The 13,047-nt window shown below is 41.2% G+C and overlaps 1 protein-coding gene across 7 annotated transcripts in view; it reads right to left on the minus strand.

Moving 5' to 3' along the window:
• The window catches only part of NSD3 (nuclear receptor binding SET domain protein 3), a 119,737-nt gene extending 111,478 nt beyond the window's left edge, over nt 1-8,259 (minus strand). For 6 of the 7 annotated variants that reach the window (XM_088020960.1, XM_088020959.1, XM_088020957.1 and 3 more), the window contains exon 1: nt 7,172-7,651. The gene's annotated coding sequence lies outside the window, so the exon portion shown is untranslated. Of the gene's footprint in view, nt 1-7,171; nt 7,652-7,987 lie in introns of those variants that run through there. The other variant, XM_088020956.1, reaches the window with a different exon arrangement.
• Between the last annotated feature and the right edge of the window lie 4,788 nt (nt 8,260-13,047).

Consider the following 13,047-nt stretch of genomic DNA (forward strand, 5'->3'; position numbering starts at 1 on the left):
CATTAACTTCAATACCTTAAAACCTAATTCTATCCCCAATAAAATAAATTCTAATGATCCATGCTTAATTTCACAGGTGATAACACAGATACCATGAGCTGGCCAAAAGCATATTAACTCTATACACAAAGCCAAATTACCTAGTCTAGGTTTACAAAATTATATTAAATCATGTTTGCTTCCACAGCTAGGAAAACTCAACATGTATGTTCATTTCAAAATCTAAAATATTTATTATCTTTGCTAGGGGAAATATTAGCCAGAATAAAAAAGAACAGCATTCTACTGCATTAAAGAAAGGAATTCAAGGGTATGGTAAAGCACAGCAAGAAGTTTCTCGTCATAATCAATATGAAATACTATGTTCTAATGTATTTGGATCCTGCAGAAATCATAAAAGAAACAAACAGCTTAAAGTGACAAAATTACAATAACCAAATAAAGGCTTTAATTTATGTATGTAAATGTGTTATAAAAATGTCTTTTTCAAATCCACACTGAATTTTATGCAAACAGACTGTATTTATGAGGTAGAAAGGAAAAAAATTCAAGTTTTTCTACTATCAAAGTCCTCAAAAACCAACATTTAAGCCTTCCGAACATGTAAGAAAACAGTCTAGTAAGACAGGGAAGCAAAATAAAGTTTCTCCACTTTCAAAAAATTTGATTCACCTAGACAAAATACAGAAAAGGTAAAAATCAAGAGGCATCAAGGATGAAGTGTCAAAATAGATTGTCACTACTGATTACTTCTCAGGTTAATACTTCTTGAATGGTTACATTAATGTGAAAGTGAGAGAGTCTAAGTTTTTATAAAACAAGATACTTAAGTTAGAATATTAATATATAGGCAAATTGGATATTTTCTAAGCAAAAGTCATTGCTAGAATCTGCAGATCTAAAATCAGCAGTCATGGGGCGCCTGGGTGGCTCAGTCATTAAGCGTCTGCCTTCGGCTCAGGTCATAATCCCAGGGTCCTGGGATCGAGCCCTGCATCTGGCTCCCTGCTTTGCGGGAAGCCTGCTTCTCCCTCTGCCACTCCCCCTGCTTGTGTTCCCTCTCTCGCTGTGTCTCTCTCTGTCAAATAAATAAATAAAATCTTTAAAAAAATAAAAATAAAAATAAAAAAAATAAAATCAGCAGTCATTAAATTCTACCAAAAACTGCAACAGAGATAAACTCTGAAAAAAAATTTTGTATAAAATGGCATGATTCTTACAGAATTTAGTGTTATTTTTTGTTTCACATTCATTAATATAGTGCTAAGATTTCAAATCACTAAATGACTATACTGCTAGGAAACAGTTTTTTTTAAATTATCTAGATAACACTTTTGATAGTAACAAAAACTGGTGATTCGGTTTTTACATTTCCTGACCCTTCACGGTTATTAATTTTTCAGGTTACTTTCAGGATATCGTTACCCTGAAAGTCTGACCACCACCAAGGTAATACCAACTAAACCAATGAGGTGGTCTCTATAGCTTTCCTTAAAGGGTTTATTACCTTGGTGGTGACTACATGATGTTTACTTTCTAATTATTTGCTTATACTGTACATTTAGGTTTTATGCTTTTTTCCTTTATATGTCATGTTTCACAACTTAAAAGTTTAAAAATGTTTCTTTTTTAAGGTGTTTTTTGTGTGTGTCTTTTTAAATGTACAGTTTTCTTAAGACTCTACAGCTAAGAGATACTAGTAATACAAGGCTCAACAGATAATACTATCTTGGCTACAGCCAAAATGCCATTAGATAAAAGCAAGCCTCCATATAAGACTTCTTAATCTCAAATCAACTTGATAAACTAAGTTTTGTTTTACTCACAAAATCAGAGGAATACATACATTTCTTAAATTTAAAATATCTACTATATTTCAAGATGTACATAAATTATACCAAAATTAAAAAAGCATGTTCTATGGTAGAAAAATACTTTATTGTTAATGTTTATTAAAAGAAGGATAATGCAGGCTATGAAGAAAAAGTCAAGAAACACAAATTTTTAAAAAAGGTTTTTTTAAGTAAGCTCCACCCTTAAAGTGGGGCTCAAACTCATGACCCCAAGATCAAGAGTCACATGCTCTACTGACAGCCTGCCAGGCACCCCTGAAAAAATTCTTTTTAAGTAATCATACAGAAATCTGAAAACCTTATCCTACTTAACATGTCAATCTATTTAGCCTGAGGATTTCCTGAAATCTCAATTTTCCCATCTTTAAATTTGGGTTAAATAATTCTTGTGCTTTCCAACTTCACATTTTAAAACAAAGTCAAGTTATTGTGTAAGAATTCAAACATCTCAGAAAATGTAGTAAGTGCAAAGTATTAGATAAATTTATTCATATATTTATATATTATATATATAGAATTCACATACTTAGAAGATATAAAATTTTTTCATTGTCCTATTCACTTTCTCAATATAGCTCTAAATATACATGGAAAAAAAGGAACCTAGTAAGAAGAGTTATCATTGTAGATCAGTCAATGATGACACAGATCCATATCTTAAAAAATTTAAAAATAAGCCAAGAATCATTTTTCAAAGAGCTTTTCAAATTCAAAATCTCATCAATGGGCAGATGTACTTTAGGAGTAACAACACATATCCGTCTAGTAAAAACTGAACATTCTCTAAATTCACAAAATTTTAATTATGCCTTTTACCTTCTTTTTATGCCACACTGTGCAGGCACAACATAATACGGAAGTGTTTGAAAGTACTTATTAAGTACTTAATAAAGTCAACAATAAAAACCAAAACCAAAAGTCTGTAAGCTTTTTAAAAATGCGTTAGGTAGTTGTAGTATAATCATTTTCTTAAATTTACCTTTATTAACATTTATAAAAAGATTAGCCTGCAGAAATAAAGGTCACCATTCATTTAAAAACTCAAAAGCTGGGCATGTTGTTTAATAACAAAGGAATAAATCATCTTAGTTGCTCTTTCAAAAAATAACACACTTTTTTTTAAAGTAAAACTAAAAATACCATTGCACCGAGAATCAGATTTTATAGATACCAAATTCTAAATCCTTTTCAGGCTTTTATGATTTTAATTTTTTAAGTGTCTAAAAGAGACTTTGTGTCAAAAGAACCCAATGAATAAGTATCCATGGTAACTTATTTTCTTCTTGATAGACAAAAATAATTAAAAATAATCAGTGGTGCCTGCTAAGATCTTTTAAAAGTTGTTTTCAATGAGCTATTTTTTAGGTCATTTTAAAAAACTTACCAGTGCCTCAATTTTCTTTCCAAGTTCCTTTCCAGGACCATGATAGACCTCTTATTTTTTCATTTCATTGCTATCTTATTTTATTGATAATTTTATTAAAACAGAAAAAATTCTGCCAAAACCACTTCATTACCCAAAACACAAACTTTAAGATACTTGCACAGGTTTCATTTACATGTGCAAAAATATTTTGTGCATATGCTATATGTACAATATGGTGAACAAAGTATGAAAAAAGAGAAACAAGATCCTTTGCCTCACTGCAAATTAATCCCCTTGCACTCATTATGCTAAACGTGCCTAACCTTGAACGTTCCCCTCACCTTGAGCTTTTACAGAAAGCTCAAATACCTTCATAATAATGAAGTAATGTAGTGTGGTATAAAGAGCCAGGTAACAGGTCTGTCACCAAAGCCTTGAACGTAACTTCCTTAGCCCTGTTTTCTCTTATAAAATAAAGTAGTTGGACTATATTGCCTCCATTTAAATAGGCTGTTGGGGACTTAATTCAAGACCTGCTATATTACTTAAAATAGCAAAAAATCTATTAACATCCTAATGTTAATCAGTATTCCAAACAACGGAATACTATGTGACCCTTAAAAAAAAAGCTGTAGATCAATATGTGCTCACTTAAAAGGATGTCCCAGGTAGCCTATTAAAGCACAAAAGCAAAATGCAGACGGTATGACCAATTTGTATGTATTTGAAGACAGATATGCATATGTATGTACAGATATTTTCTAGGAGGACTCAGAAGAAACTTCAAAATGGTTATTGGGGGAAACAGGGTGTTAACTTTTTTTTTTAACCTCTCAGTCTTTTATAATATTTGAAAAAAATAATGAACATGTTATCTTTACAAATTTTTTAAAAGAAACTGAAAGTTCTGCTGATCCAGGTTCTGTAATTAGAAAGACCTGGATTCAAATACTGGCTTTGCTAGTTACCATCTGTGTGGTGTTGAGTTACTTAACCTCAATTTCTCCACCTGTAAAAGGGAGTTAAATAGTAGTAACCTCATACAACTGTCGGGAGGATAAAAGGAAATCATACATGTGAGACACTCAGCATAGCACACTTTAAAAGACGACAATTAGCAGCTTTGCTATGATTATTATTCAGAATCAGATTTGACAATCTACTCAGTGATCATCAGTCTCAAAGGCAACCAATTTCCTTTACCCAAAATTCAATCAATGTGTTACTATAAGAAAGAGCGTACTTTATTAAAGTTTTTTTTTTAAAAAAAGCTATCGCAGGTAGCAGGTGTGCTGATGGACACAGTAATCAGAGCAAAGTCTGGGTTTTAATTAATTATCATCTAACTAGAATAGTCTTCTTCATTATATGGATACCCATCCAAGGACCCAGAATACTCATTACAGCTAGGCAGGAGACCCTGATCTTGACCGCTGAATACACAGGAATACGCTCTTTTCTTTTCTTTTTTTTAAAGTAATTCAAGCTTCTAACACGAGTTTTTTCTCATTTTAATGAGAAAACAATTTCTCGTTTTCCTAAAAATGTGTGGCACTGATAGTTCATGCACACAATTCACCAATTAATTGTCGATAACAGATCCATTGAGAAGACATAAAAATGAAAAATCTCCATAAAAATAAATTCCAAAAAGCATATTGAATGACATTGAGTGAAACTTTTCCTCACAGAATTTTTAAAAGTTCAGACTGCTTATCATCAAACCAAAATACTCTAAGTTGTAAATCTGGCCTTTAAACTAAAAATACTCTCACAAAGTACTACTCTAACAATATTCAATTTCATTTTTCCAACACACCAAGAACACATCCTAAACTTCTTTATAACTGAAAGGATGTTGCATTTAGACAGGTTAAATCAGTATGTAGTACAACTGGTTTGAGTCCATCATAGCACAATTTTAACAGGCCTTTCTGGTATTAGACAACAGTTTCAAAATCAATATGATGAATTCAAGTTTGGATTACCCCAATTACAATTATAAAACAAAAACAAAAGGTCACACACACACACACACACACACACACAATCTCTTTCAATATGAAAATAGGTTACACTTAACAATTTATCTACTCTAAGTTTGTCAGGACTTAAACCTTTAGAACAGTAACCATTTCAAATTACCCAAGTAGTTACATTTTGATACATTAAAGAGTTTCTGTAGCTTTCCTAAGAGTAACCTGAAGTTACAACCAAAAAAAACAAAACAAAACAAAGAAAACAAAAAACCAAAAATCTGGCACCTCATTGAGGCTCTAAGAACTGCATGCCTACTTCATAGATCATTGCACTGTGCTGAACTAGCATCTGGAGACTGTACTGAGCTAGACACAGGAAAGCAAAGGGAAGGGATGGGAGAGAGAGAGTACATAAAAAAAAAAAACACTTCTTAACACACCCATCACCTATAAGCATGAACTACCAGAAACACTATTTTAAAATACATATATTTCTAATTTTCCAACATTCAAAATACAGCAAGCAGATAATCTACCACAAGCAGATCTTTCTACCCCATCTCACCCCCCCACAGTGCTTTGCCAAGAGCACAAGCCCAAGAAAAATAACCAATGCAATTTCCTTGTTTACGTAAAGAATTTCAGAAAACATGCTGACTGCTTCTGAAGCTTCTAAAACAAATGAATTTTCAATATTTAAGACTTTTTATGATCACATTTAAAATATGATAGTAATGATTCCTTCAGCTAGTAAAAATATAGCTTCAACTTTATAAAAAGGGTTAATTTTACACTGCAGTTCATTAGCATGCCTTGTTTGCAACCAGAAGGAAGAGGGAAAGGGGGTGGGGGGAGCAGCAAAACACACAAGATGGAAAACATCACTACCTCCTTTGGTGGTTATGAATAATAGTAAATTACCACAAGATGTATGGGAAGAGTTCATGAATAGAAAGAAAGGGGGCTAACAATCTGAACTGGCCCCTTCCAGATTCACACTGATGCCGGAAAGAAGAATTTATTTACACTGCAGTGCCTGGCAGCAAACATGGCTGCCCCTACCCCCTTTAAATCTGAACAGTCTTCACTTCCTCAGCAAAACCATCAAATTATGGCCATGTCTCTACTGTCTTGTTACCATAACACTAACACATCTCCTCCTCCCTCAAAACAGTAAAACCCACACCTCCCCAATTCACAGCAATCACAACACCATAACCACTAGCTTCTATATTCTCTAGCCTTGAAAGAAAAGGCCCAGAATACACAGAAATACAGGAACAAAAGGCTTTCTCTTCCTTTAACAACCCCCTTCCCCTTCTTTTCCACCCACTCTGTGATGCTTGGTTAATAGTTCTCATCCTTCTCAACATTCAGTTAATTTCCTCCCCTATACCAATCCTAGGTCTTCCAGTTTCCTGAGTCTATTTCCTATCTTCCTATGCATCCTGTCTCAACAATTTCTTATCCCTTTTCCTAATCCTCTTCCTCCACTTCCATTCCCGCGTTTCTCTCTTGATGCCCATTTCTCCATCAAATTCTACCTCCTTCCCCCAGACTCTTCTAGCTTCCACACTGCACCCCCAAACCTCCCTATTTCTCAGTCCATCCAGGTCTCTAATCTTCTACAAACCTAACTCTTCTTCTCTTTCCCTGCCCCTCCCCCGTTCCATCTCTATCCCCGCCCCCATCCCACCTCTACTCCCAATTCCCAGCTCAGCGCCACTCCATCTCTTATCCCAATCCTACCTCCCCTGCCCCACCTCCCTATCTCCTCCACACCCCTCACCTGGCCCTCTGCTTTACCTTCTGGGCTCCCCCTGAACCCTTTCCGGCCACCCGCTTGTCCTCCCATCCCTGCTGGGGTCTCTCTACCCGGGTCCCATCCCTAGGTCGCCCCCTCCTCGTCGTTCCCTCCTCAGCCCTTCCTTCCAAAACACACACACGCACACGCACACACGCATTCACTTTACCTTCAGTTTGTTCCATTCTAACCCCCCGGCCGTGTCAGTACGATCACAGGAGAGACACGGAGGCCCGGAGTGGGGCTGGGGTGCGGGCAGCCGCCGGGGCTGCGGGGAGAGGAGACGGAACCGAGCTAGGCCGCATGAAATCCCCGGGCTAGATTTCCCTCGCGCCGGACGCCTCTGCCATGGCTGCCGGCACCGAGGAGGGCCGCGGCCGGGCCGGGCCGGGCGTGAAGCTGAGAGGAAGGCTGCGGGAGGTGGGGTGGGCAGGGGCGGTGGAAGGATGGGGGGTCGCCGCGCAGCCTCTGCTGCTAGAGAGAAGGCTGTGGCTGGCGGCCGGGCCGGGGCAGCAAGGTCCTCGGGGGCTCGAGTTGGCCTTCGCACGCCTCTCCGCAACGACCGGTGGACAGTCCCCTTCGGCCTCCGCCTCCGTCCTCGCCGCCGCTGCCGCCGCCGCCCGCTCCCGCCGCCGCCGCCGCGCACAAAGCCCCCCCACCCGGCTCTCGGAGCGCCGCCGCCGCCGCCGCCAAATCTTCAGCCCCTCATTGGCCGCTGGCCGCGGCGCCTGCCGGGAAATGCAGTCCCGGGTTTGCGGCGCAGGGGGGCGAAAGGAGGAAGAGGGTAGTCGGCGGGGCGGAGAGGAGCGGCTGGAGAGTCTAGACAAGAAGTGAGACCGCAGGCGATAAAGGCAGAGACAGGAAGGAATGATACGAAGGAGGGTAAAAAAAAAACAACAACAACAACAACAACAAAAACAGAAGACAGGTTAAAGGTTGGGCCTGTGAGGTAAAATTGCGTTCGTGCGTATTCTTTGAGACTTACTCAATAACAGCACATATTAAACACCATATGGTACTCCTCAGAGTGACACTGCTGCACACTCCCTAGGCGTTAGAAATAACCTACAAACGAGTGCCGAGTTCAGATGACCGGGAAAGAAGAACGATTTGTGTGCCTCCTTGGCTGCCTTCTGTCCGACAGCTGTCAGAGTCAGAGCTTCCTATTTCACATGGGTCTGCGTCTGGAAACCGTGGCAGCAATTTCAGACCTGAGCCGTGGGGGACAGTCTCTCTTTCAGCCTCGGATGTGAGTCCTGGATGCCCCCCCCCGACCCCCGTCCCGCCCCACAATCGCAAGCCGTGGCGGCATCTCAGTCGCTGTGAGGAAGCGCTGACCTCCCTGGCAGCCACCGGGCCCCGCACGCCTTCTTCCTGCTCGCACTGCGGGCCCGGAGGCTTGTGGGTAAAGAGGAGGACGTCAGCGCCGACTGCGGCCCGGACCCCTAGGGACCCAGAGGGCTCGGTGCCCGTCACGTGCCTGGGCCCTCTGCTGCTCACTGCAGACCTTCGCTTCGAGGGATGGGAGGGCATCAGTCCTCGAGAGAGCTCACGCAAGAATGAGCGGAGGAAACGGGAGTCAAAATTCTCTGTAACCCTCTAAGCCCTCCCCATGCTAGGAAATTTATGTTAAACAATAGAAGGTGTGTGACACAGTAAAGTCGTCTTGCTGGAGTGTACAAAATTTGGTGATATTTCCTGGGGCCTGGTGATGATGACTTAGAACGTTGCAGCACAGCGACTTGAACGTACAAAGGAAATATAGGCAGCAACAATCAGATGAGGAAACCTATACTCTGCGCTCTGTTCTGAGAATAATAAAGCTGTGTCACTACTAGATGTTATACTCTGCACCGACATTATAGTTCTGGATCTGTTTGGTAGGGCCACAAGAAATTTCTGATATCTTTATCTTTAAATACCATTTAAACAAGAAATTAAAGGATTCCTACAGATCAATTATTTTAATGACTACTATGTTTCAGGTTTTTAAAAAACATAACCCTTTAATTATACTATAGATGATACTGAGAATTAAGCATTCACATTACTGTTAATCATTAACTATTTTTTCTTAAAGATTTATTTATTTATTTGACAGAGAGAAAGCGAGCACCACAAGCAGAGGGAGAGGCAGAGAGAGAGGGAGAAGCAGGCCCCCTGCTGATCCTGGGATCATGACCTGAGGATCATGGGATCCTGGGATCATGGGATGATGACCTGAGCGGAAGGCAGATGCTTAAACAACTGAGCCACCCAGGCGCCCTATTCATTAACTGTTTCTAAACATATGCTTATGTAGTACCTGTTTTGCGCAGTACCAAAACTTAAAGGAATCAGTAAAAAGCACATTTTTGTTTGTTTTAAATGTCTTCTTAGAACACAGACCTCTTAAAAGGGGCCTCCTGAGCTTATTTCAGTTTGATCGTGTCTCCTGGAAAGAGGTTAAATTGGTCTTTTTAAAAAGCTACCTGTCTACCAGCATCCTTCCTCTCCATCTTCCTGTACACTTTGTTTTTTGATAAACCGTTGCCTTGACCACACATCTGGATTTTCCCCTTGAGGAGAATCTGGTAAATTGACCTCAGGGATTTTATTTTAATCTGTTTCTAGGCTGACAAGAGTTTAAAATTAAAGTTCTGTGAAGTAAATATATAATCTCTTCCTGCAAAACTTTAGAAAATATACTGTTAATAATATTTGCTCTTGAGCCATATTTAGGGAAATGGCCATTAAAATTAATAATTTACATTTTTAGCATCTAACATCTTCTGAGGTTCATATAATGCTTTCTCTTCTCCATACAAAATGAGCAAACAGTTCATTAAGACAGCAGTCTAACACAATTCCCAGGGCCAGAGTTAAGGAGAAAGGAATTTTTTTCTCTTCCAAAGATTATATCCAAAAACTCCTTACATGATAAATCACTTAAATCCTGAAAGTCAAAAAATTGCCAGGCCTGATAGCAGAAGGCAAACATTGCTTTGAACAAAGGGATTTCAATAGGAAGGTTCTTAACCCTTCCCTTTTTAGAATAGGATTGCTGACATTATGACTGTAGTAGAAAATCTAGCTCATCTTTCCAATACTGAGCTTGGAATCATTCATCTGGTTTATGAATACTTAATGATTTTACTGTGCCTGTTTGTGAGTGAATACAATGCATGAATAAGAATATTTCCTGGTATAAAATGTCTCCCAGGGAACTGAAAGGAATATTTTTGCATCTTTATGACCTTTTCCAGAAAAGTACATGTTCATGTTAGTACAGTGATTAATTTATAGAATTAATGTGAAAATTGTAACTATCTGGACTTTTAGAGCTCAAAGTTTGCCTTCGGGAATTTTCAGGAGAGGAAAGGGAAAGAGACCAAAAGCTTTGCAGATTTTGTTAATTCTAGTAAACATAAAACATTAAGTGAAACCTTTATGTAGAAACTCGGGCATAGGGCATGCACAAAGGGCCCTCTAGTGGCCAAACTGAAAAGTTCTGCCTATTTAACATGGTTGATCCATTTGGCTATTAGCTGAAAAATGCTTTGTGGATTAAAAGCAGTCTACATTAAAAACAACAAAACAAAACAAAACAAACCTGAAATTAAATACCCGCCATTTTTCATTCTTAAAATGTGCAGCCTAGATGAGTGAGGTCTCTGGTCAACTCACATGTTAAGAGAAGTACTCTCCCTGTGAAAACGATTCCTTGTTGTCTGGTGTTAGTCCAAGTAGAGCCACTAAAATTTTGTTTTCCTTCTAGAGCCAGATGAAATGGATGGGTAGAGATAACAGGAGAGCGAGAACATTTCTATATCTTCCACTTTTCCAAGATGGCTCAGTTACCCAACGTAGGAACTGAAGTGCCCCAAACCTGCAGTGCCTACCTACGTCACTGCAGTTACTATAATATACATCTTAAGTGTTGATATTTCTCCACAAACTACTGATCATAAACAATACCTGTTAAGAGGGCATTTATAAGGCAAATTACTTTAGTGGAATGCAGATTTCCATATGAAGATTTCACAGCATTCCACTCTTAGGCCCCGGAGAAAGGAAAGGGATGTTTTCCTAACCATTCCCGCCCTTTCTGCCACTCCCTCTCCGCAGAGCTCTCCGCGCCATCCCAACCCCAGCAGTTGTGGATGGGGGGGTGGTGCATCAAAGTGATGTAATTCGTGACTTTAAGATGGTTACCATGGCGACTATCAGGCATATTACGCTATCGGTAGGGTAAGAGGTTCTTTAATCTAGCTTTCAATGAGGATTTTCGGGGAGCTTAGCCCACAGCCCAGAGAGTGTAGACAGGCGGAAAGACGTCACTCTTGCCCCCTCCCGCAGCACAGACTCTGCTTAAACTAAACCCAATAGAGAGGTCATTTCGCCGGTGGGAACCGGACCTTGGCTGCCTCCAGGGCTGCCACAGCGAAGGACATCCTCCCTCCCCATAATCTGAGAGCTCATTGGTGGGTGGTGTCGTCACTCAGAGTGACGTAACGGGTTAGGAAAGAGGTGGAGCCATAGAGACTTGGCCTGGGGCCCTTCTAGCTGGGGAGCTGGGGAGCTGGGGAGCTGGGGGAGGGGGGGTTTGGGAAGGAACTGGAGGGCTGAGGCAGCCGTTCCGGGGAGCCAGCCCGAGGAGGTAGGGGTGGGCGGGCCAAGTCCTCCGGCTGTTATTTATTTGGTGGATCTCGCCTGCCTTTTTTTCCTCCGGAGCCCGCTCTCTCCGCATCCTGCTCTTCCCATCAGCGCCCAGGTTTCCCGACAGCTTCTAGTTCCCCACCGCACTCGCTTCAGCCCTTGACCTCGTGCCCCTGCCCGCCCCCCAACTTTGGAGTTCAACCTCCATTTCCCCTCCTTCCGTGCTTCGCTTCCTCCTTTCTTTTCCCGTACCCTGCGCCCGGCTTCTCCTTGTCTTTCTTCCATAAACCTGGATCGCCAACAAGGTTGTCCGCGTGCCTGCACCATCCCCGCACCCAAACACAAAGAACCGCCCCCCCAACCCCCAGACCCGGGTACTGCAAACACAGTCCACCAACACACTGCGCGTAGAAAAGCCGCCGGCTGCGGAAGCCGACCGCGCGTTTTGCCCCTGTGTCGTCAAGGGCGAGAAGCAAAGGTAACCCGGGGAGCCTGGGGCCCACGCGTGTGGGCGTGGGCGGCGCGAAGGCGCAGGCGGGGCTCCCGCAGTCCCCGCCTAGGAAGTGGTTCCCCGCAGCTTCGGCGGGGGGGTGCCCAGGGACCAGAGAGCAGGTTAACCGCCCGATCGGGTGTGGCATGCCTCCGGCAGGAGACCGCCCGCCCTTAGCCTGGATTTAGATGTTACGAAGTATTCTTTGAACTCCTGTTCAAAATGTCAGCTCTGTAGTTGAGGTTTCCGTCCAGGAGAGCACCCTGGTCTACGCCTTTTCCAGCTGCAGGAAAGCAGAGTTGACGCCGAGATATTCCCAAAACACGTTGCTGCCCTTGGTTGAAAAGGGCCACAGGAGACGCTAAAAGAGATACTACCAAAACACCTTGCTGCCCTTGGCTGGAAAGGACCACAGGATGGAGAAAGGTTTTGATAAAGCTTGTTTAAAGGTAGCTCAGTTTGATCTCTTTGGAGAATCACCAGTACAGGAAACCGATTTACCTCCACTTGAATTATTAGTAGGTACCATGTGTATCTTAACTGCTACATAAATGTGGTTAGTTAGTACTTTTTTTTTTTTAAGTAGGCTCTGTACCCAACGTGGGGCTTGAACTCATGACCCTGAGATCAAAGAATCCAATGCTCTAGTGACTGAGCCAGCTAGGTGCCCCTACTTTCAATCTTAAAAGTTTGGGGCAACTTGGCCAAGTATGGGAAAAAGCTAACTGAAACAAATCCAGGGTATTTTATTCTACCTGTATTTTTAGGGTACAAAAAAGTTTGTATTGCTTAGCTTCTTAAATACCTGGCAACCATTCAAGTAGGTTACTAGGTGTTACTGACCAGAAATAAAGTCTTTGAAGACCATATAACCATCGTGAGCACCATGATGTTAGAGATCATTTCTACTTGTTGGG

The sequence above is a fragment of the Eumetopias jubatus genome, unplaced genomic scaffold (genome assembly GCF_037043125.1).
Source record: "Eumetopias jubatus isolate StellerSeaLion01/CBP00866 unplaced genomic scaffold, mEumJub1_p1.0 scaffold_2, whole genome shotgun sequence".
Lineage (NCBI taxonomy): Eukaryota > Metazoa > Chordata > Mammalia > Carnivora > Otariidae > Eumetopias > Eumetopias jubatus.